This window comes from Zonotrichia albicollis, chromosome 12 (genome assembly GCF_047830755.1).
Source record: "Zonotrichia albicollis isolate bZonAlb1 chromosome 12, bZonAlb1.hap1, whole genome shotgun sequence".
NCBI lineage: Eukaryota > Metazoa > Chordata > Aves > Passeriformes > Passerellidae > Zonotrichia > Zonotrichia albicollis.
Window position 1 is genome coordinate 16,029,015 of NC_133830.1, and position 23,658 is coordinate 16,052,672.

Sequence of the window (23,658 nt, forward strand, 5' to 3'; positions counted from 1 at the left end):
GCCCAGCCTGGGGCCAGCTGTGCCTGCCCTGCTGTAACCTCCCTATTTGTGCTGTGGGTCCCTGCAGAATTCCCTCCATCCAGATCCTCTTGGACTTTGTTCCCAGCAGAATATCCTGCTCGGGCTTCTTGGAATTAAGGCACACGAGTCTAACTCAGAATTGCTGTTTCCTGGGAAGTTCTGACGCTGTAAAGATTGTTTGGCTCTTTTTTTTTCCCTGTAATCTGAATGAAATAATGTTTAAAATTTCCTATGAGGACACTGTGTCCCAGATTTTGAGTTTTAGAAGTGTTTTGCTCTGGGATTTCTGAATTCTTGTTTTGAGCTATATCCATTTTAAGTTGTTGTACTGCTTATGCTTCCTGTTGATTTGCCAAGTAAAGCATTGTAGCAGGTCACAGTACGTGTATTATATAAAAAATGGTAGTTACTTTTTTTTAATCAATAACAACAGCAGCTGCTTAATATGATTGAAACATCTCATTTCCTAGAACAAGAAATGCCTTGTTTGAAATGTCATGAGAATCTGGCACTGCTTTTACAACACCCAGCAATGGTTTAATCTAGAACGCTGGGTAACATTATATTATGGAGCAAAGAGAAATCCATCTTTATGATATGAAAAGTAATCAAATACTTCACTGTTTTTATCATGTTAGGACAAGGTAATAATGATGCATGTGGGATAAAGACCTCTTTAAGATAAAATTTGGAAGTTATGGAATGGAGCTTCTGAGCTGCCAGAAGCAAGGCTGTTCCAAGGAGCTTTGGCAGGAACCTTTATCAATGTTCTTTCAGAAAACAAATCAAAGGTCTGTTCTTTAAGAAGTTCTTCCCAAGAAGTTGTTTTGCTGGAGTTTTTCTGCTGTCCTCTCCCAGCAAAGACCTCTTCATTGCACTCCTGAGTGCTGTCAGTAGAGAAGTCTTGGATGTTGTCATTTAAACCCAAGACTCCATAGTGCAAGTCCTGAAAATCCCCTCACTGCACCCGCTGCCCTTCCCTGGCTCTGCACTGCTTGTGGCACATCATGTGTGAGGGGATTCAGGAATCTTTCCTCTCCTGAGGCAGGAATGTGCTGCTCAGCTGCTGTCCCTGCTGCCCCTCACAGGGGACAGGACAGCCTGCTGTCCCTGCTGGACTTCTTCATGGAGCCTCCTCCACCTGCAGGAAATGCCAAATGTCACCATGCCTGTTTCTCTTCTCCAGAGTGCTGCCCAAACATTCAGCACAAATAAGTTCCAAGAAACCCCAGGATGTCCTGAGCAGGGAAGATGTAGGCACACAGTTTGGGGTGATTGGGAGTGGGGCTGGGGCTCAGCCTCACCCCAATGGGCACAGCTGTGAGCAGCATTGAAGGTAACGAGCCAGGGGCACTGCCCAACCACCAAAGGGAGCAGAGGGCTCACAGGTGCAGGGTATCAACAGGAGGGGATAAAAGGTTGGGCTAAGAACAAGGAGGGCAGATGCTTGTAGCCATCTAAAGTGGAGTGATGGCACTGTTTGTGGGCAGATGTCTGAAGCCTTCTGATGAGGTAAGGTGTTACTGTGTGTGGTTTGAAGCCTTCTGGAATTGTATGGGGACACTCTGTATCGTGGCCTTCTCAGCTGTGACATGTGCTGGGGCAGGAAGATGGCTTGCATGACTGGGAGGCCACAAAATTAATGGAGCCAGAGTTTTCTTTCCTGCCCTGCTTTACACTGAAATGGGATGTCTGGTGGGTGGGCCTTGGCTGCTCTTCTGGAGGAAAGTGTTTCTGTGGTTACCTTGCAGCCTTTGTCACTGCAGACACTGCTGGGAACCCCATTCCAGTGTGGATCTCAGCACAGGTGAAGGGTGTATCAGCCTTAAATTCATGCAGCTATTACACTGTGTTGTTAAAATACAATGAACTGATACTGCAGAAACAGCTTGTTTGTTACAAACAAATATGTTCTTTTCACAGTAGAGGAGCAGATCTGGGCTATGGAAGAATTTGTTTCCTAGGCTAACATCTGGGCCTAGCTATGTCCAAACTGGTTCTTTAGGCAAGTATGAAAATGCCTTTACTTCTTCTTAACTGGTGTTTCATATGCCATTGTTTCTAGCTTGGTTTATACTGAAAGTGGATCTTGCAAAGCCTGGGATCTGGGAGACAGCACAGCTACGTGCATGAGATTAAAAACTGCAGGGAACCCCCCAGTGAAATGCAGGCAGCAGGGAGTTTGCCCATGAGTAGAGAGTAGATGTATCATTTGCAGGGAAACCCAAGGGAAACTGAGTCTTATTAGGAGAAGGATGTTCCCATTGTTCATGGCAGCAGGGAGGGCTCAGGGAATGTGTGTGTTCAGCTGCATTTTAGAACTTGCAGAGCCCAGGTAAAGGCTGTAAACTTCTGACTAGGACAGGTCTTATTAAACCTTCTGAGATTTGAGGGTCTAATAAGAGACTCTGTTCTTCTACCACCACTGTCTGAGCCAGAAAAGCTCCTGATTTAGAAGGAATGTATAGTGGAGAGGAGTCAGAGCTTACATGGCTGTAGGATGGTTTCAGGGAGACAGCCCTGCTGCAAACAGGGAGTTTAAATAGAGTGCAGGGGTGTGCCAAGAACTCTGAAAAATGGGCAGGTGCAGAAGGGGCTGGGAGGAGGAATGAGGATCAGAGAGCCTGGCAAATGAGAGAAAACCAAAAGAAGAGAGTTTGTTTTGCCTATAAAACAAAGACTGGGAAGGAATGGGTTGTCTCTCTGTAAACCCTTCATTGCCAAGCAAATACTAGAGGGGATGAAAAGTCCTTTGTAATAAAGATCAATGCTGGTACAAGGACAAAGTGGAACAAATTTGTTATTAATAAACTTAGCCTGGAAATTAGATTTTCAACCACTGGAGTGAGATTCTGGAGCAGTGTCTCAAAGGGAGAAATGGAAACCAAGGGAGCTTTATAAAGGAGCCTGAGGAGTCTGCAGTCACAAGTTTTCTCTCTGACAGTCTCATTTCATGGCATGCATGCAGATGCCTTAGACAGCCTGGCCCAGCAGTCCAGTCAGGAGGGTGACTTGCAGGAGCAGGTGAAGCAGCTGTAGTCAGGAATCAATAGCCAAGGTACACATCAGCTTCAGGAGAGGAACGTTTCAGAGTAGCTGAGCTCTGCAGACATCCAGTTTTGATTGTGCCTAGTGGTTGGATTTTGTGAGTCCTACATCTGTAGTCTGCAGGGAGAAGGGATTTTCTTTCACTTTTCTTTTTCTGCAGTAATTGAAAAATGGAGTTAGAGACTTACCATTCTATTGAGACAAAAGTTTTCTCCTCAGTTGTCCAAACAATGCCTGTTCAGCTATGACAAGAATATCTTTGTTCTGAGCTGTTGTAGGATGTTTGCCTTAGCAACAGAGAGGCATTTGGAGAAGCTGCCTACATACAGTCTTCTCTCTTAGCAAATAGAAGAGGGGAATACAACAAATGCTCCTCCCTAAGAAGTTGAAAGCATAGAGAAATCACAATTAAGATGGATCTGTCTCCTTCTGAGGCTTCCCCCAAATTCTTTTGTATTTCTGTCACTTTAACATAGAGAATAATCTGTATAGGGGACAGTCAATGCAAATTTCTGTATTTCTTTCCATGGTGTTTTTTTTTCCTTCCTCTGCCACTCCATTGTTTCTCTTCTTTCCCTCACATATTAAATGAAACCAATGAAGGTGCCTTTTTTGTGCTGGTTTCATGCCTTTTCTTTGTAATGCTCTTAGTTAATGTAAGAAACTTTTGCCCATTGAGGGGCTGTTTTTATTATATTAGTTTAAACAAACACCAGTAATAGAAACAAAGGGCTCAAATATCATTTACTTTCCTTTTTTTGTTACTGTTCACTCCAAACTGGAGCAGTGGATGTAATCAATTGTAGTGGATGTAAAGAGAGGACTGAAAGAATTCTGAAAAATCAGTAGTTGTAAACTTGAAGTTTTGCCCGGAGTACACACTCAGTTTGAAACTTCCAGGGGTTTGCAGATGTTTGAGCTGAGAACAGTGGATCCTCAAGAGTTTGTGTGTTTCTGTTCATCCTGTTGAGAATCCCTCACCTATGGATATTCCAGAATAGCCACACTCACAGAATAATGGAAGATGTTTGGAAAATGTTTTCTGTCTCTCTTTATGTTGTGTCACTGCCACATCTCTCTGCTGCCTGTAGGACTGAGCCACAAATCCTGTTTAGCCTGGTTTACACAACCACAGGGCTGCCCCAGAGATCTGGGAACTTGTGAAAGCCACCAGTGGGTGTCAGACCCCACCCTCAGCTGGATGGAGAGGCAGCCAGGGAGCAACCCAGGCAGACTTCTCCAGTAAGAGCAGGAAGGTGAATGGTGTTTGCTGGTTTGTACCCATTACTGGGATGGAAGAAATGTCAAGGTGTTTTTTCCCAATTAAGGGGTCATTTTACCACAGTTCCTGCTTATCCTGTCAGAATGACCCGCTCAGCTCCTCCCTCAAGCTGAGTTTCATTCTTTCCACTGGTGAGAGGGGTGAGGGTCATTGCAGTGAGATTCTCCTCCTCTGGTTGCATCAGCCTCAGCTGGACAGTAAATAATGCAGGGTGGAGTAAATGAATGCCCAAAGGTGTGCTCATAAATCCCATTGAAGGGACTCAGAACAAACAGAGTTTGGAGTGTGTGGCACAGGATGAATTGAAAAACACCACTACTGTTGTCCTGTAATCTGAATGCTCCTACCCATGACTGTCAAGATGTTTCCATTAAAGGGATAAAATCCCTGCACTGGATAATGAAAGGCCTTTATCCCAGAAGTTGTCACCCATTTGTGTCTCAGATAGGACAAAGTGCAGCTCTGGTGCAGAGGACACCCCATCTCCTGTCCTGTGCTCCCACCAGCTGTTCCTGTCTCCACACTCAGCTTGGCAGCTGGGGTTGTTCTTTGTGTCAGTGTGGTTGTTTACTTCTGCTGAGATGGTTTCTTCCTGCTCTGAAGGAAAGGTGAAGAAGTAAAATGAGCTGTGCCATTATTCATAAGACATTAGGAGCCTGGTACCTCTTGTGCAGTGCACAATTCCAACACCCAATGGACTGGACCTTGGCACTTTCTCTGAAAGCAAAGCCAGCTATGGGGGTTTATAAGCACCCTTCCATATGGCAGATGGGGAGTGTGGCAGGAGGGAACTTGGCACAGCCCTTTGCCTTGGTTCAGATCCAAGTGAAGTGAGCCTGTTCTTGAAATATGTCAATTATATATAACCAGTGCCACACCATTGGATTTTGTACCACTGGGTTGTAAAAGTATCTGAGGGGGCAAATCTTGGTCATTTTGGATGTTGAGGGTCTCTCATGCTCACTTCAATCACTGCTTGCAGTCTCTGTGAGGATGCAACAGATCAAAAGAAGGAGCAGATGGGCATTAGAGGATGAATTAATGAAATGAGCAAGAAGGCAGCAGGCAGTGGGGATTATCCCCATCTTTCCTTTTCCTGGCTATGCCTGGATTCTACATCTTGGTAATGCAGAGCTCAGTGCCCAGCTCCTAAGGAGGAGGTAGATTTTAATGTCCACTTCTCTGTCTAGGATTGTGGATACTGAGGCTTCTTTAGTACATCTGACTGCAAGGGAGTCCAGGCAGCAGTCAGCAGGGTGCAGAGGTGGGATTTAAATGTAGCTGAATGGGGAAGGACAAGAAGGAAGGGATCTGTGTGTGATGCTGCAATCTGTGTTCAAGGCAGTGGTGCCAGACCTTGGAGAGGAAATCTGCTCAAGGAAGTGAACTAACATGATGTAACGCCTTGAAAAGAATTGCACAAATCAGGAACTACTGCAGCCTCAGTGTTTTGCCTTTTGTTCTGACTCCTCTGTGCTGCTGCTGACCAGGAGAAGCAGTGCAGTCCCTGCAGGCATTGCCTTTCATTTCAGTGGCTCAGAGTAAGGGATGTCACACAGAGACAGGCCATCATCTGGTAAAAGTTAAGTTCAGCTGCAAATGTAATGGGAGATCACAGTGACAGATGTGTGAGGTGCCTCTAGCCAGTTACAATGAAGGTGCAGTGCTTCTTGTTTTACCCATTTTCTGTAAAGGGCTTTGCACCTTTGCAGTTCACTTTGACACCTGGTGCAGCATCTGCAGCACAGCCCCTCAGAGTGCCCAGTTACACAGCCTTGATCTGCAGCACACCTGTAATTTTCCACCCACAGTCCCTGCTGGCAGGGGTTAATGGAAGGTGGCTCCTGCCAAGTGACTCAGGCCAGGACTGGTGCCTGGCCAGCTCTGATAAAATCTCTGCCAAGCTGTTTAGAGGATCCCTTGCTCTGATCACAGCAGCTCATGTGGGTGTTGTCTCTACAGCCCTGGCTCTGCTGGCAGCTCACATCAAGCTCCTGGGCTTTTCAGTGACTTTACCTGAATGAGAGACATCCAAGAGCTGCATTTATGATGTAACACACAGTGTCATGGGTTGTGGAGCATCAAAGAGTTTGGTGGTTTTTTTCCATTCTCTTTTAAATGACAACAGAAACTATGACCAGATTATTTGGGTTTTGGTTTATTTGTTTTTGGGCTCTGCCAGCGTTGTGTGCCGAGCTTGGCCCACGTTGGGGATGGGTGACCTCTGTGTGAAGTATTTGGCTGATGTGGTGAGTGGGGACACCAGTGGCCTCTGCCTGGCTGCTGAGGGCTGTTGAGTGCTTGCTCTGGTGCAGGTGCTGGGTGTAGATCAGGAGTTAGTTGCCTGCAAAAGTGTTTGGAGCAGCTTGGGCACAGGTCTGGTTTGCAGAAGTGCTTCTTCACATCTCTCTGGCAGAGTAAAGATGTTTCAAAGCAGTTACTGATTAATTTTTCACCTGTTTGATTTTTCTCCTTGACAGAGTGGTATAAAAACACTGTGCCAGGATCAGTGCTGCTCAGCACAGAGTGGGGATGAGGCTGCAGCACTTTGCAGCAACATGGTTCTGGATTGGCTTTGTGTTGATTCGTTCCAAATATTTATTCCTCAATAGCACTGTTTGTTTCTCTGTGAGCAGGGAAAGAAGAAGTGGAGAATTGTGCTTAATATTAATTTTCAGTGGTACAGTTATTTGTAGACTTCTCTGAAAAGTGAACATATTTCTTTTCTAGTGTTCCTTCCCCCATTAACCTAAGCATAGGTGAAAGCTTTGATTTGACAGGGTTGTTACTGTTTTGTCTCTCAGTTCCATGTGTAGGGAAAGGAAACAAATCCAGCCTTGCCTGTGTTGGGTAACATAAGGGTTGGTCAGAAGAGAACAAGGAAGTGGGACAGAAGCTCCTTGATTTCCTCAAAGCTGTTTCCCATTATGCCAAGCACTCTCACTCCTCCAAGTTCCCTCTGCATGGAAGGGAGAGCATGGAATTTCAGTGCCTTTCTCCTGGATGGAGGGTCAGGGTGCTGATCTGGAAAAACTTACCCACAAAGACACCTTTTAACTCTGGGCATCAGCACAGAATTCCCTGGTCACTGTCAGCAGTGAACTGAAGACCTCTGTCACCTCCAGCAGGCATGGCCAGTGTGGGGAATGGAAGGTGCCTTGTGAGTTTGTGGTGGAAGTGGGGAAGGGTGGAAGCCCTGCACCCCTTCCAGAGTGACAGCATGGCATGGCTGAGGTGGCAGACAGCTAAACTGACCTCACTGGTGGCTGCTTGCTAAAGCCAGGCTGTCACCAGAGTCTCAGAGATGAGGGGAGCTGCTTTTGAAGGCTTTGGGAAAGACTTTTCTCAGATAAGAGGGGCTGAGACCCAAAGGACGGAAGCCCCAAAGGACTCATCCCTGAGTACCTCTGTTCCTGTTCATTTGTAGCCAGAAGCACATTTAGATGTTTTCATAGAATGAGTATTGCCACAGTTGCCCAGCTCTGGTCTTTCCTCTGCAAGGCTTTGATTGTGGGACCCCACACTGCAATCACTCTGAAAATGAAACCAGCCCTGAGTAAGAGCTGCTGGTTAAGCACTGAGTCATGGAGGGAACATGTGGCAGCAGTTTCTCAGAACTCCTCCTGGCTTAAGTGGTAACAAAGAGGAATTCTGTCTGTGGTTGTAACTTTGCCAGGGGTTCCTAGATTTGTGCTGCTCTAGTGCACAGGCAGCAGGAACAGTCACGACAGGTATTGGTGAGAGCTCTCATCAGTCCTGGAGTCAAGGGCAGAGCTGCAGAGGGGCTGTTCCATACCTCTAGGAAGGGAAGCTGTGCCTTTAGTGTCATGTGCTTCCTCCCATTTTGACCTTTTCTAATCCTGATGGGCCTAAGAGCAGCCTGCTGGAAGTGTCTTGGGCAGCTGGCTTTGGCCACCCCAAGGAGCTTTGTCTTTGTCTTTGCACAGAATGATTCAGTGAAGGTGCCAGGAGGGAACAGTTTGACCAGACAGAGCAATAATTTCTTGTTGGGTGCCATGAGATAGCCATGGTCCTCAGAGATTAAAGCTTTACAGGACATGCTGTTGTTCATGGGGTCCTTTTCCATTCTTGTGTTTTCTTCTTGCTTCCACCTACAAGGGATTTGTGCCAAAAGAGACCCAAGAAGATTTCTACTCCTTTCAGTGATGATCTCTTCCCTTGCCTTTCCTTTTGTCCTTGCCTCAGTCCCCTGAGGCAGTGGGGTCTCAATCCCCAGCTGCCAGCCTGTGTCAGGATCAGCACTGGGCACAATTCAGGCTCTTACTTTATCCCTCTCTGCAATTTCCCAGCCATAATATTTTATTCTCTTCCTTCACACCCATTTTTGGAGCACACTTGTAAGGTCTAAGTGTAAGTCCAGCAGCTGTGAGGGCAGTGGGAGGATGCTGTGCATGCCAAGGAGAGCAGCAATGCCCTGACCTGGTGCAGGTACATGTTAGTCCCTTGTGCCACATGGACTCAGGGACAATGGCAGTGCAGGAATGTGCATCCTGAGAACATACATGTCTGGTGGTTGGTTACACAGCTCAGCAGGTGCTGCTTCTTTGAGTGGAAGGATTGATGTGCAGTGTGGACTTGCAAGAAACCATGAAATAGTGTTTTAACACACCCAGCACATCTGGGAGCAAAGGGTTTTAGAGCTGGATTGGGAGCTGGTAGTGGCAGCGTGACTGTGACCTTGTTAAACATAAACCTAAAGAAAAAGAAGATTCTCCCAGCTAATACTGTAAAATATAAATTAAGCAAAGTTAAAATACTTACTGAGTTAAACTTGGCAAGTGTTGTGTAAGACAACAACAACAACAAAAAAAAATAGAATTAGGTATTCTTTAAAAACAATGCAAAAAGATATGATTTGCCCTCAGGAAAGAGTTATCTTCATAAAAGCTGAACATTGTTCAGTGGTGAAGACAGCATTAGGAACAAAAACGTGAAAGCAATGTGGAAGGGGAGGGTGAGCTGAACACAGTTAATATAAATTAGAAATGAAGTGCAGAAAACTAGAAATGAAAAGGAAAATGTAAAATTATCCTTGGCTGCTATCTTCAAGGGCACTAAAGAATTTAAACATTCTGCTTGAAACAGAAAAAGGAATTGTATAAGGTCTCTTTGAAATGGAAATGCTGCAATTGTTAATGATGATGAAAATAAGTAGAAGCATTTAGTAAGTATTTCTGATCTGTGTTTGGATGACAGCAGAATAATACACTAGACTCACAGGAGGACAATGAATTAATTTCTCAATTATTAGGCACCAGGAAAAGAAAATTATTATAAAATACCAACTAGTAATAAGCGTTTGAGAAAGCACATGTTGAGATAACGTGCAGGCAAGGGCCCCAGCAGAGGAGTTGAGAGGATGGGTGCTGTTCATGTGGCAGGTCTGAATGGTGGGGAAATCCAGGGCACTGGGGTTTTAGTGGGCCAGAAGGAAAACTGGGTTAGCCAAGCAGAACAATCATGTGGGGAGTTCAGAGTGAGGGGCCCTGTGGTGGCTGAGCAGCAGGACTGCAGAAGCCTCACAAACTGAATTCTGACTTGGTCTGGCACGGCTGTAAGAAAGCTGCCAGCCTTTTTGGATAACAGAGCCCTGTAACAGTGCAAACCAGCTGCTCTCCCTGAGAAAGAACTCTTAGCTGGGGACTGTTACTTGCCACCTGCATCAGCTATTCCAAACCATCAAGAAGAATGCAAACAATACCTCAAAACACCTCGGGTGAACTGACCTGTCATTACAGGGTAACAGCTTTACTGACTGTGGTGGTGTTCACAGGGGTCCCAGGATGAGGAAAGAGATGAGAATGTTGACTTCATGTTTCAGAAGGCTTGATTTATTCTTTTATGATATATTATATTAAAACTATACTAAAATACTAGAAGAAAGGATTTCATCAGAAGGCTGCTAAGAATAGAAAAAGAAAGAATGATAACAAAGGCTTGTGACTGACTGAGGCAGTCCAGACAGCTGGACTGTGATTGGCCATTAATTAAAAACAACCACATGAGACCAATCACAGATGCACCTGTTGCATTCCACAATTGCAGATAATCATTGTTTGCATTTTGTTCTTGAGGCTTCTCAGGAGAAAAAATCCTAAGGAAAGGATTTTTCAGAAAACATGTCTTTGACAACTGACCAGCTGGGGATAGACATGAGATGTTTGTAAAAACTCTGTATAAAGGGATGTGTGAATAAGCCAAAAACATTTTTCACTCCATGAAAAGAATATGTCTCATCTCCCTAAAGCAAGGGCCACAGCAACAGAGCTACTTCCCTGTCTCCCTCTTTCTCTGTGGGCTTAGGGAGAAGTCCTGAGGGAGATGATCCTTTTGTGTAGCTGCTGCATTTACAGCCTCTCCTGACTCTTACAGGACAGAATGACAAGTCAGCTTCTTTAGGAACAGGTTGTTTGGAGTCATGGAATCAAATAAATTTTTAAAAGGCTCTGGATCAAGCAAAGCCCCAAAGTGCTGCCAACTTGAGACAAGTGGGCTGGCTTAGGTTCCAGGCCACCATTCCCCAAAGCAATGTGGATTTTGGATTCACTGGTAGTGGGGATGAGTATTCTGTCCGCCAGTGAGTTCAGCTCCTGCTTACATAGGAATTCATTTCTTGTGGAAATATTCTGAATGATGATACAGATGCTGAAAACAGTAATTCTTCCTCTGATGTGTGAGGAAGAGGGGCTTGGAGCCTCCCTCTGAAGAAAAGGTCTGCTTGTAGGGGGGATTTGGGGCTGCCATGGACTGTCCAGCTGCAGGGCTTGGATGCTCAGTGGAGCAGCCTGTGAACTGAGGGAGTTTTCCCACCTTTGCACCTGCTCCAGGACAGGATTTCCAGAAGGTTCTGTGTGCTGGCTGTGTCTCCAGTGGGCACTACCAGGGGCTGCCCTGCTATGGGCTGGAGGCCTGAATGAGATCTGGCAGCCCAGACAACTCCTGCATAACAAACTGGAGTAGAAATGGGTGAAATGCTGCCCAAGGAGGCTTCAAAGATGCAAGACAGACATTCCTGGGTGCTGCTTGCAAGCCAAGGCCTTTGAGCTCCTCACTGCAAAAGGGTGGAGCAGGAGAGGAAAACCTCATCAAAGGAACAGCCTTTGCCTGCTTGTCTCCCTTGCCAAGAAGGCAAGGCTGAGGATGAAATATTGCACAGTTCATATGCTCATTCTGCTTTCAGTTGTATGATTAAAATGTTTATTGTATTTTTAATATATAAATATATGCATAGTCCCCCACCTCCCATCAGCTTTGTCTCGCTGCTTCTCCTGTGCCTCTGCTTGGATGTGTTCACCACAATGGCAGAGGTGGTAATTCCACTTTGTATTCCTAAAGCTGCCTTGCTAGGAAGGTAATTTGGTTTTCTTAAAAGGCTGGAGTGCTTTTCCCTGAATTGTTATTTAATGTGTATTTTTCAGATGTACTGACATCTCCAGTGAGCGTTTCATAATTTAAGGGTAAATTATTTCTTCTCAATCTTCTAGGAAATGCCAGTACCTGTGAGTATCATAGAGAGAGGCCTTTGTGTGCTCAGTTAGCTCTGAGATAGGGGCATTCAGTTTCTGTGCTCTTGCACTTTGCACCTGGTATTATTCATCTCCATTCATTACAAATGAGTTTCTCAGCCTAATCTTTTGTTCCTATTATCAGGCTGCTATCTGTAATGCTGATATAAAAGCAATATTAATCATTGGATGAATGGTAGGAACTAGAAATTGAATTACAAATGGAATTATTAGTATTTATGGAAGCTTAATTATGCTGTAATGTTTTGTAGATCTGCACTGGAAAATATCTGCACCACACAAGGAATGCTTTTCCTGGTGCAGCTTTATATAATCAGTTCTCAGTGTCTGGAGTTTTCAGTAGGTGATTTTTAGATGCAGTTTTAGAGCCCAGTGCTGCTTTTTCTGTGCAGGGTGAGGGAGGGGAATGAGCCTGGGGGCCCTGCTTGTCCTTATCTTCTAGGGGTGGGAATGCAGTAAATGAAACCAGTTCAGGGAAACTTTTAATCTTTCTACATTATCTGTCTGATCTAGCAGAGATCCCATGTTATGCAGAAAAAAATTTCCAGGAATTAGTAGCTTCTACATCTGGGAAGTAACTTCAGTCCTAAAACTTCTTTGGCAAAAGCTGCTTGAAGGATGTTTTTAGGGGCATACTGTGAGTGTGACAGGCTGTTCCATCTGTTTGCAGAGCAGTTGCAGGCTGTGAGCAGAAGAGATGGGGAGGTTCCACTGACCTCTTCAAGGGTATCACCAAAGCTGGCAAATACAGCTTGGAAATGCATTTTAAAATGCCTCCTTAGGTGTTAGCTCTGCATCAGTCATTGCATGTCCTAACTGGCACTGTGAGGCTTGGGGTGCTGATATTGTAGAAATCCATAAAATGCAGCTCTAGACGTCAGCCACAAGCTTTGCAGTTTCTGAAGCATTTCAGCACTTCTTAAATGTCTGACTGTGTTTCTGCTTACAGAATATTTTCTTTGTCTTATTCTTTTAGCAGTTGTTAGGTTAGAATGTGAAGAGGACATTTTTCCTAGTAATCACATGAACACTGGTAGTAGAAAGTAATTATTTTAAAATGTAATTCTTCTATTTAGCATTACCCCAGTAAAAATTATATTATTCAGAAGAAAAGGCCAGAAAATGAAGTCTTCCAGTTTATCTTGCAAGACCTGTTATTAGTGAATCTGCATGAGTGCAGTGCTGCAGGCTCCTGCCATTTTTTCCAGCTGCAGTGTGACTGCTGCCTGGTTTATGCATTGTGCAGTTTGCACACTGGGTTTGTCTGTCAGTCACTTTTTCTTTACCTGTTTCTGTTCCAAACTGACAGGACTGACAGATTAGCGTTGCTGCAGAGGTACCTGCTATTGGAGCTGTTGTTTCCTTCATCCATTATAGATGGGGGTTCCAAGGACATTCTCATTGTTCAGTAGCTCACAGACCATGATTTGTATCTGCTCACTAATTCCCTGTACGTGGGCTGTGCATTCTCAAGGGGTTTGTGCAGAGTGACCCTGGCCTCGGTCACTGTAAAGCCACATTTAATTTAAACAAGGGTACATTCAGCTGGCCAGAGTGTGTGCTTGGAGTTTAAACTCGTGGTGGTTTCCTCCTGCCTCCATGGGGCTGATTACCACACATTCCTTTCTTTTAATTTCAGCCCTCTGCAGTTCTAGGAAAAGGTCCTTGATTAAGTACTGAGAAACCAGTCTATTTGTGGGTCTAATTTTACTGCTTCAATTACATTACTGTATGCTAAATATAGGAAGGCACCAAGCAAATCCCAGATCCAGGGCAGAACAGGGTGTTCAAGAGCACTGTTCAAGTTTAAATGGCATGGTTTGGGCCTCTGTTTAATTCTAGCTAATGAACCAATTTCTCACAGAGCGTAAATGAGCACATCTACATTGATTTATAGGCAAGGAGCTGGGTCATCAGTTTGGCACAGCTAAAAATGAGCCCAGTGCCCAATTCTCTGCTTCCTGCTCCTAATTGAAGGGAGCAGAGATAAATGGTGTGTCATGCTGTGGAGTTCAGGAGTCCTGGAGGGACTGCAGGGTGCTTCAATCTCTAAGCTGGTGCTTGAGAACCTGAAAATCATAGAGAGAAAAATGTTCAGCAGCCTGTAACCTGCTCTTGTGGTTTGCTGCTCACTCTGCATTGCTTTCTGTGCTATTCCCTGGGTGGGGCTTTAATATCCCTAAAATCCATGTAAGATAGCAATGAAGCCTGCTTGTGTCCCAGAGCTGGGTGTGTGGCCTTGGCACAGCAGGGACCTCCAGCAGCCCATGGAACCTGGCAGGTGGGAACTTTCCTTCCATCCAGCAGCTGAAAGAAACACCCAACAGACACAGAGCCAGAGCACTGCAGTAGGTGAGGGACTGATTGCAGGGGAGACAGAGCCTTATCTGTGAGCTGAGGAGCTGCTGTATCTGGGGGGGCAGCCCCTGGTGGCCTCGGGCCAGGCCCTGTCCCAGGGTGGCAGTGCTGCTCAGAGCCACTGCTGGGACATTCACTGTCACCCCTGGGGGCGCCTCAGGGCCCCGGGCTGCCCTTGCCTGCCTGAGGCACACAGTGTCACACCTCCCAGCACAGCTGACACAGCATTTCTTGCATTGTCGAGCAAGGTCAGGCCTGAATTTTCTAAAAGCTGTGTGAATTCTCAGCCATCTGTGCCACTGGCTGCAGACTTTGCAGCAGGATTGCTCCCTCTGTTCATAGCTCTGTGCTGCTGCCTTGTATTTCTAGGGCAGCTTGTGGGGAACCCTGAAACAAACTCGTTTTGGTTCCTTTCTTTCTTTTTTCTCTGCCTCAAGGCTGTTCTCGCATTCCTCACAGCTGGTGACCGGCTCCATTTCCCCCAGTCTCATTCAGAGTGCTGTACCTACCAGCCAGATACTTGTCATCTCCAAAAGGTGTTTGTTTCCACAGAAGAATAGCAATGAGGTTACTGTCTGCTCCCTTCACAGTCAGCCAGGCTGGTAGAAGTCCAGATATCCAATCATCCCTTGGAATTCATAATGCTTGAAGATAAAGCAGCCAAAAATAGGTTCTATGAGCTGGATGGCTCTATAACTTTCTGTGTTTATCTAACAAGAAAATGTTAGGAAGTACAGTGGGTCATGGACTAAACTGAGCAAGATCATGGGGCATGTGGGGGCTCATGGAGATGAGCTTATTGGTTATTTATATGATTAACTTAACCTCTCTCTGCTTGAGAATTGTCTTGCATTGCTCTTATGTTTGCTTGATGATAAAAGAAAAACCATCCCAGCTGTACTGTGAGGCATTAAGAGATGCTGAAAAGAGTCTTTTGGGGAGAGGAGGGGGGAGCAAGGAGAGTTTGCACAGCTCTGCCAGAGCCTTATTTTTTCCTGCCTTCCAAGAACAGGCTATGTTCCATCCCCTGCCGCCCCCTCAGCTGGTGCTGGGAAGAACAGCTGAGTTTAGCTCACTGTTCCTGGAAGTCACTGAGACAACAAGCATCAAGAAACCAGCATTTTCTGTAGCACTCTGCTTCAATGGAAAAGATGAGCTGATCTTGATCCCGCTTGTTCACTAGCCAGGATTAACCCTCACTGCACCAAGACAGGCTACAAAATGTGCCCTTTCACTGCAGTGCCACATTTTCAGCAAATGCATCCCTGAGGTAACCAGGCTGTCCAGGTTTATGCTTGGACCCCATTTATTGGGGGTTTTTTGCCCATCAGAGTTGAAGCAGAGCAATTGTTCACCAAGCTGTACCAGTGGCCATGTCCTCCTCTGTGCTCAGTGAGGGAAGTGCCTTTTGCAGAGCAGAGAACTCAGCCACAGACTTCCCCAGAACTGCCCTAGTTAAGAAAAGCCTTGTGAGGGCAGTTCCAGCTTGGTGCTGTGCACTGATGCACGGGATGTTTGATTTTGTGCTTTTAGAGCCATAGAACAACCTTGCCATTGGGTAAATTCCGGTCAGTTCAATGAAATTGCTTTTTTGAGGGTTACAGACAGGTGGGGAAGTTTATCATGCTGTGATTTGGATTCTGTTTCTTGTTGCTTGGTGGGTCCTCCAGTGCCTCAGTTTCCCTGAGTAGTGTGGGATACACTGAGACTGTGGTTCAGCTGGGCATCCTTAGAGTTTTAGTGCCTGTGGGGTCCCCAGGAAGAGAGACATCCAGAAACACAATATGTTACCAGACCACTGGAAATGCACTGGTTCATTTGCTTCTTTACTTAGACTGAATCAAAGCTTGTTATTCCCCAGCTGTGAATGTCACAGCCATAGCCCCAGTGCCAAATTTAGCTGAGTCTGATGAGATCAGGAAACAGCTTAAAGTGACCAGAACAGGCAGATGTAGGCATGCCTGGTGTTATTTCCATGGATGCAATTAACAGAAGTAGTCCAAAGGTTTTTCTCTTTCAATGCTTTTGACTTTCTTTATTCAAGGCAGAAAAAAATCTGTTTCTTTCCCTGTGCTTAAAATTGTCTTAGACTTCTCAAGTGACACAGGTCAGCACTGATACTTTACTTTCTCAGTGGAGCTCTGATGGGAGCTGGTCCCTGATGTCAGCTCCTCTTTGCAGTAACCTGGGAAATAAACCAAACTTGTCATGAGTGCCAGCATGGGCACCTGGCACAGGGCACCAAAGGAGAGGAGGCGTTTGGGTGACCTGGGGTGTCAAAACCACCATTTCTGGCTCTGGTATCTGCATGTAATGAGAACTTCTTGAGATGATTTTTGTGCCTGTGCAGAGTTCATGGAAGTGACTGTTTTATTTTTTTTTTATTTCTGTCATGGAGAGGGAAGGAAGAAGGGCTGAAGCACTTGGATCCTACAAGACTCTGCTTTGCCCCTAAAGGGATTTCACTGTTCTTCACCTGAATTTCAGGCTTCAGAGCCATCATCCCCCAGTCCTGTGAGGCAGGGAAGAGGCTGTGGGGTGATCCCTGGTGAGGGCCTGGCCTCTGGGGAAGGAGCTGAGTGAGCCAGGCCATCTGCAGCTGCCATACCTGCTGTGCTTTGGGCAGCAGCTTTCTCCTGCAGTGTGCATTCCAGGGAAGCAGGGGCACAGGGCTGGAGCTGTGGGTGTGCAGAGGGGCTGGAGGTGCTGTCCCTGGCAGCTCCCTGAGTGCAGAGCTCAGCCCTTCTGTTGTGTGTGGTCTTATTTTGGTTTGTGCTCATTCTTACGGCGTGGGAAGGTGCCAGAGCAGAAATGCTCATGCTGCTGATCAGCCTGTAAGGGTTTCTTTGTTTGACTGCCTCAGTTCTTGGAAATGATCTAGGCCAAGTAGCATCTTGAAAAACACTAACTAGAAAAAAATAGCTTCCACCTGATATTTTCTTTGTAGCACAGATTCAAAGGGAAAAACAGAGCTGCTGCAAAAGACTGCAGGCATCCTGTGTGGTGAGGAGGTGTCAGCAGCTGAGTCAGGCCCACAAAACATTAAACAGAAATCTGTGTGTATGTGCTTGTCTGGACACAGCTCCATCCCTGTGCTGTGCTCACAAGGTGGGTGAGTGTTTGCAGGGTGCAGAGTAACTAACACACACTTATCAGGCATGATAGTGATGGGTTTGGTCCTTGCACTGTGGCCTTGCAGATACCACCCACAAGAAGAAAATACTGCATCCTATTTCTGAGTAACGGGATGATCACAGTGAAATAAGAAATGAGACCACGACAGCCCTCACAAATTTCCAACAAATTTCTTTTTCAGCAGCCTGGAAGAATGAGAATTGTCTTTGATTTACATTTTATGATTAAAATGTTCCTGTTTTATAGCCAGAAGTTGCAGGGTCAGTTGCTCCCCTGCACACAGGTCCTATCCACAGTTCTTCCCAGGCTTGCTAGCCTGGGATGTTTGGTCATATAAGCTGTCACAATTGTCCTAGAAATATGAGGCTTGAAACCTAAAGTGCTCATTATCATTTCCATTACAGCCCATTCAGCAGTTTGCAATCTGGGATGCATCTAATGTTACAGGAAGCCATCTCCCAGGAAGCTTGGATTTGATACCAGTGAGGCAAATAAAGGGGGAAAAGGGGCCTGGAAGCCCAGGGTGAACAACTGATTTGTCTCAGGATAGCTGACAGGTCTGGGAAGAAAGGGAAATAAGCTCTAGGTCTTCTGAGTCTCAGCCAGCAGCTTTGCTGCCTCTCACCTGGGGGTAAAAGTCTCTGAAATGGGTGGTTTGATCACTGTTGGCTTCTGCTTCCTTCTCTCTGCATTCATACTCAGTAGCTCTGTTGCCAAACAATTTTGTAGGTCTCCATAAAGCAGAGGGTTGGAGTTTGAGAGGTCAGCTGCCATCAAGCTCCCAAAGGGCCCTGGGAGCTTTGCTCGTACAGCAGAAATTTCCAGAAGCCTACTGGCATCCTAGGCCCTTTGTACCAGGTGCTGCAGAGGCACAGCCTGGGAGTGCTGGCCCTGCTCTGCCAGGAGGAAAGAGACAATCCTCTATGGCTGGAAAGGACAATGGTTTGTGTCTTGTGGCATCCCTTGGCTTTAAGGCTGTAGTTGTTTTTCAGGAATGGCACTTAGAGCTGAGCAGAGACCCACAGATGCCAGCTCTGGCTCTGGTGTGCCCTGAGAACTCTGAAGGGACAGAGGCCTCTTTCCCTCAGTGTGAGGTTTCTCTGCTGTCTCCATCCCAGGGGCATTTTGTTATCAGCTGCACTTTCCTCATCACTCCTAAGGGACTCTCTCAGAGATCTTATCTCCATCCTCCCTGCCCTTCTCTTTTCCTTTGCTTGGCCTGCACTCTTGGCTTCTTTCCCTCGGTCTTGTGCTCCTGACTGTCCCCTCCTTTCTTGTGTCCATCACACTTGTCCTGTTCTTTCTTAAATTCTCTCTTTCTTCCTCCACTTTGTAGCTGGTTCCTCTGTGGCTGTCAAGTGCTCTTGTCCCCAAGAAGAACAAACAGACCAAACAAGGTTTGCCAGGTCTTTGCTGTGCTCTTGATAAATGTGGTGTTTCTGTTGCTCCTGGTGCCTCTGAGAGCGCAGGCAGGGAGCCCAGCACCCCCTCCCACGCAGTGAGCTCACAGGGAGCTGTCACAGTTTATTCTAAGAAATCAGCTAATGTACAGTACTCGGCAGAAGCACCCCTCCCCTGGGAGGATCAGCAGAATTAGGATGTGCAGCAAGTTATCTTGGGGATTACACAATCTTATCACCTCCTCCAGGGCACCAGGGAGAGGCAGCTCTGCTCTGAGCACTCTGAGTCACACTTCCCCTGAAACATGGCACAGGTTTCCTGACTCACTTCCTCCCAGGACTTCTGTTTCCTTAGGCTTTTTCACCAACATCACAAGAAAAAAAGAAAAGTGACAGAGAAAGGGAAGTCAAGGCAGCCATGGAAGTGTCTGTCCCATGCTCCTTGTGTGTTGTGAGCTGGGGTGGGAAGGCAGTTCTGCTCAGCAGTGTATGGAGAGCCACTCACTGCTCAGGAGGTGTAAGGATTTTATTTGGCTCCCTGACACAGCAGGGATGTAGCTGAGCACTTTCAGTTACATGGCTGGTTTCTATTATTTCATTTGGAAACACCCCATCATATATCTACAAATTAAATGCACCAGAGATCATCCTCCTGTGACTGGCAGTTTGTTCTTGCATCAGCTGAGTCTGGAATGGAGAGAAGGGGTAGGAGCTGGGAGTGGGCAGAGCTGCTGTGGCACACATCCTGCCCAGGAGCCTGCTGGTTACTAAAACCAGATATTCTAAGCAATGATGGTGGGCTTGCCTTGCTGCTGGCTCTTGGTTTAGGCTGGTGCCAGCTCTCAGTCTCCAGCATCAGGGGATTCTCTGCATAGTTGCTGTTTTCCTTCAAGCCTCTGGATTTATAAGTCTCTCTTGTCATGAGATAGTCTAGGATATAATTTCTTTTTTCTTTTATTTTTTGACCATATTCTCAGCCCTTGCAGTGACAGGGAGAGCTTGGAAAATACAACTCTGTGAGGGATCAGCAGCCTGAAGGCCAATAACCAGTTCCATGCAGCTGCTCCACCCTGACACCCCAACCATGAGCATTTGTTCTATTGTGTTTTTGAGAGCAGACTCCTGGATTGAGAGCACTTGGAATAAGCCTTGTGCACTTGCTCACCTACTTCAGTGGAGTGGGAGGGGATTGCTGAGCTCCTGAAATAGCTGCCTCTTCAGCACCAGGAAATATTCTCTCTCTGCATCACAGCCTAGTTCTAGAGTGCACTTTGTGACATAAATAACTTCAGGTTGCCAGTCATCCCCAGGGCTCAATTTTATGATAAGAGAAAGGATCCATATGAGGGCTAAGAAGTCCTGCTTATCTCCACTGTGACCTGCCTGGCAGTGTGGGTTTCCAGGATGTGCTGATTGAAGGTCAGAGCCTGGTTTGGTGTAGCCCTGCCTGCAGAGCTCTGGATCAGGCTGTGGCTGTAGCTGTGGGTTTCCAGGATGTGCTGATTGAAGGTCAGAGCCTGGTTTGGTGTAGCCCTGCCTGCAGAGCTCTGGATCAGGTTGTGGCTGCTGCTGGACTTCTGCCATCTGCCCCAAATCCCACCTGAGTGTCAGTAACAGGAAATCACCTCCTGAGCTCCAGCTTGTGTCTCCCTGCTGGTAGAGGGCAAGTGGAAATGAGCAGGCCTTCCCATTCTGTGTCAGATGACTTGTCTGAAAGCACTGGAAGGAGCTGAAAAGAGAATCAATGTAGACCCAGTTCCTGTGTTTATTTGTGTGCTTATAGCTTGGCAAGGGAGGGAAGTGTGACTGTGTGAGGACTCCCTCCTCCTACCCAGGATGTCTCTTTTTGAATGAAGATTTACTCACACTAGTCAGTGAATGGCTTGTCCCAGGGACCTGGATGTGGGTTAGTTCTTTGGGAAGTTTGGCAGGTCAGAAGGAGAACACAGACAACCAGATTCTATTGAAACACCAGGAACTTGTATTCTGCCTCCCAAAACACCACTCTACGAGGGATGAAACACTTTGTCCTGGGTTGAGCATAGAATTTTCTGTTGTTCTGACAGCAGAGATCATAGAAAGCTGGTTTTGGGGGGTTTTTGGTTGATTTTGTTTTGTTTTGTTTTTGTGTTCATTAGCAGGAGCAAATGCTGCTCATCTTGTTAGCTACTAATAGGCCAGGAATGCTGCATCCCAGCAGTGCTGGCCCCATGCCTGAGCCAGAGATAATAGTCATGTTTTTCACTCAATTACAGGTGTACAAGCCAGTAACAGCACTCCTGCAAGAATCACAAAGCACCAGCTGGAGTGTCTTACATGATTGAGACATAGCAAAGGTTTCCCAGCTTTCAGAAGGGGAAACAAGGAGAGCCTCTGAGCACATCTGTGTTTGGAGAACAGGAGTGAGAGCTCTGGCCTCTGCTTTAGGTGGAGGGAGATGGTCTGGAGATGCTCAGTGACAGGGAAATAGAAGAGCTGTGCTGTGGAATGTTCCAGCATGTCAGGTTCATTGCTGTTGAAAGGAGGGATTGCAGACATGGTCAGATGTTAACTGTGAGCATGGGAGGTGACTGGCCTCTCCTCTTGGAAATCTGTAGCAGGTGTTTACTCTGTGCATTATGTGACTGCTCCTTTTTATTTGTTTTGTCTCCTGTTTATTGACATTTTTTTAAAAAAAAAAAGCTTCTAATAGAGGTTCTATAGGCTCTAATAGAGTGCCAAATTTATATTAGGAATGGTGTAATCTTACAGTGACTGCTATAGTGTATCTTAAAGGGCTTCTAGCAGGGAAAGCCTGATCTAACACAGCAGGTTCTACTGCAGGTCCCCCTTTCCCTGTGTTCCCACTGGGTACCTGTGTTTGAGGGCAGGGAGTCAGGTGGATGGAAAGGACAAGGAATCATTTGTGTGTGTCCAGGTCACCCTGCAGGAGAGGGGAGGAGAGGCTGCTCTTCTAAATTTGGAAAACAACCAGTTTGGCTCTAGCTGTCCTAAGTTTGGAGAGGTGGAAGGATTTTGTTCTAGAAGCTGGTCTCATTCTTTATTCCCTCTCTGACATTCCCCCCCCCCGAGCACTCTCTGGAACAGTGGGAGTTTATCCCTCATGTCTGTAAGGATTTTCTCCTAATATGTGGAATAGCTAAGGAAGTAGTTTTACAGCCTAGTCTTATACTTACAGTAAGAGTCCTTGCTTGGCAGCATTTGTAGCCTAAATAATGCAAGATACAAGCAGAGCTGATAAAACCCAGGGCACAAATCGAATGAAAGGTTAGCAAGAGGGTGCCTCAGACGTAAAACAAATTAGACACACTGAACTATTTTTTTCCCCCCTCAGGAATGGTTGATATTAGTAATGTGGGGAGGGGACTTTCCTTGGAGGCTTGTGTGGAGTTTGCAGATCTGGCCAGAGCAGAGCTCTCTGCCCATCTGCTGCAGTGCCTCGGTCTGCTAAACCTGCACAAGGGGAAAGTCTGTGCAGCAAACAAAAGGCAGCTTTGACGTCAAGACCTGGGACTGTTGCCCTGACACTGGGAGGTGGAGCCCAGAAAAGAATCTGCAGCTAATAGGCTCTGGATAGGAGTGCACTTTGGCAGAGGGACAGCTACTATCCCTTCTTTCCAGGAATAATATTGTTTATTTCTATCTCACTCTCTGGCTAGAGTTACCTTACTTAGGTTTCACTTCACCTGTCTCTACCATAAAGTCATCAGAGCCCAGGAAAAATTGAATCTGCAGACTCTGTGTTCTCAAAACCCCCTCCCTGAAGAGGGATACGTCAATACTGCATATTTATTTTATTTCTTTGCTTTGCTGAGTTCGTGACTGCAAATACCTCTTTGTACCAGCTTTTGCTGGTACAATTCAATAAACACCTGCACGTGCAGTTTGCTTTGTTTGTGTGTGGCTGCACCATGAGCAGATGCTTGAGCAAGTACCATTCCTGCCTGCTGAGGAGCAGTGGTGGCTGTGGCTCTGTGTGTGTGTGTGTGTGTAGGACTCAATGTGTGACAGCAGTGGCTCTGTGTGTGTGTGTGACAGCAGTGGCTGTGTGTGTGACAGCAGTGGCTGTGTGTGTGACAGCGGTGGCTCTGTGTGTGTGACAGCGGTGGCTCTGTGTGTGTGACAGCGGTGGCTCTGTGTGTGTGACAGCGGTGGCTCTGTGCGTGTGTGTGACAGCAGTGGCTCTGTGCGTGTGTGCAGGACTCACTGTGTGACAGCGGTGGCTCTGTGTGTGTGTGTGACAGCGGTGGCTCTGTGTGTGTGTGACAGCGGTGGCTCTGTGTGTGTGTGTGTGACAGCGGTGGCTCTGTGTGTGTGACAGCGGTGGCTCTGTGTGTGCAGGACTCACCGTGTGACAGCAGTGGTTGTTTCTGCTTTGCGCAAGTGGCTCTGTCCTGGGGACAGAAGTTTTTTTCTGGGAAGTTCCACAATGTCGCAACACAGTGTGGTGACAACCTGATGTTCAGTGAGTTTGTTACAGGGATTTGATTAGTTCTGGAATTCTTTTAAAAGGCTCTATTTTTATATCAGTTTCAGGTTGCCAGCCTTTCCTGGGCAGACTGTACAAATTGTTGAGTCATAGATCAAACCTATGGTAAACTGTTCCATATTTTCTGTTTTATTCTTTTATATCTTTCCCTGCAGCTCAGGTCAGTGTGTGTTTGCCCCCTCTGCCCTTGGGGACTCTGTGCTTTTGGAAGTTGAGAAGCTGAATCCCAGCCTCTGGACAGGATGGCAAAGGCACCCTCAGGTGTAGCTGTATTTGGCTGCATATCATCCAGGGGGAGATGAAAGGGAATTTTATGACCAGCTTTGGAAAGCTTCCCTCCATAAATCTAATTAAGTTTGCCAGAGTCCTGTGAGTTGT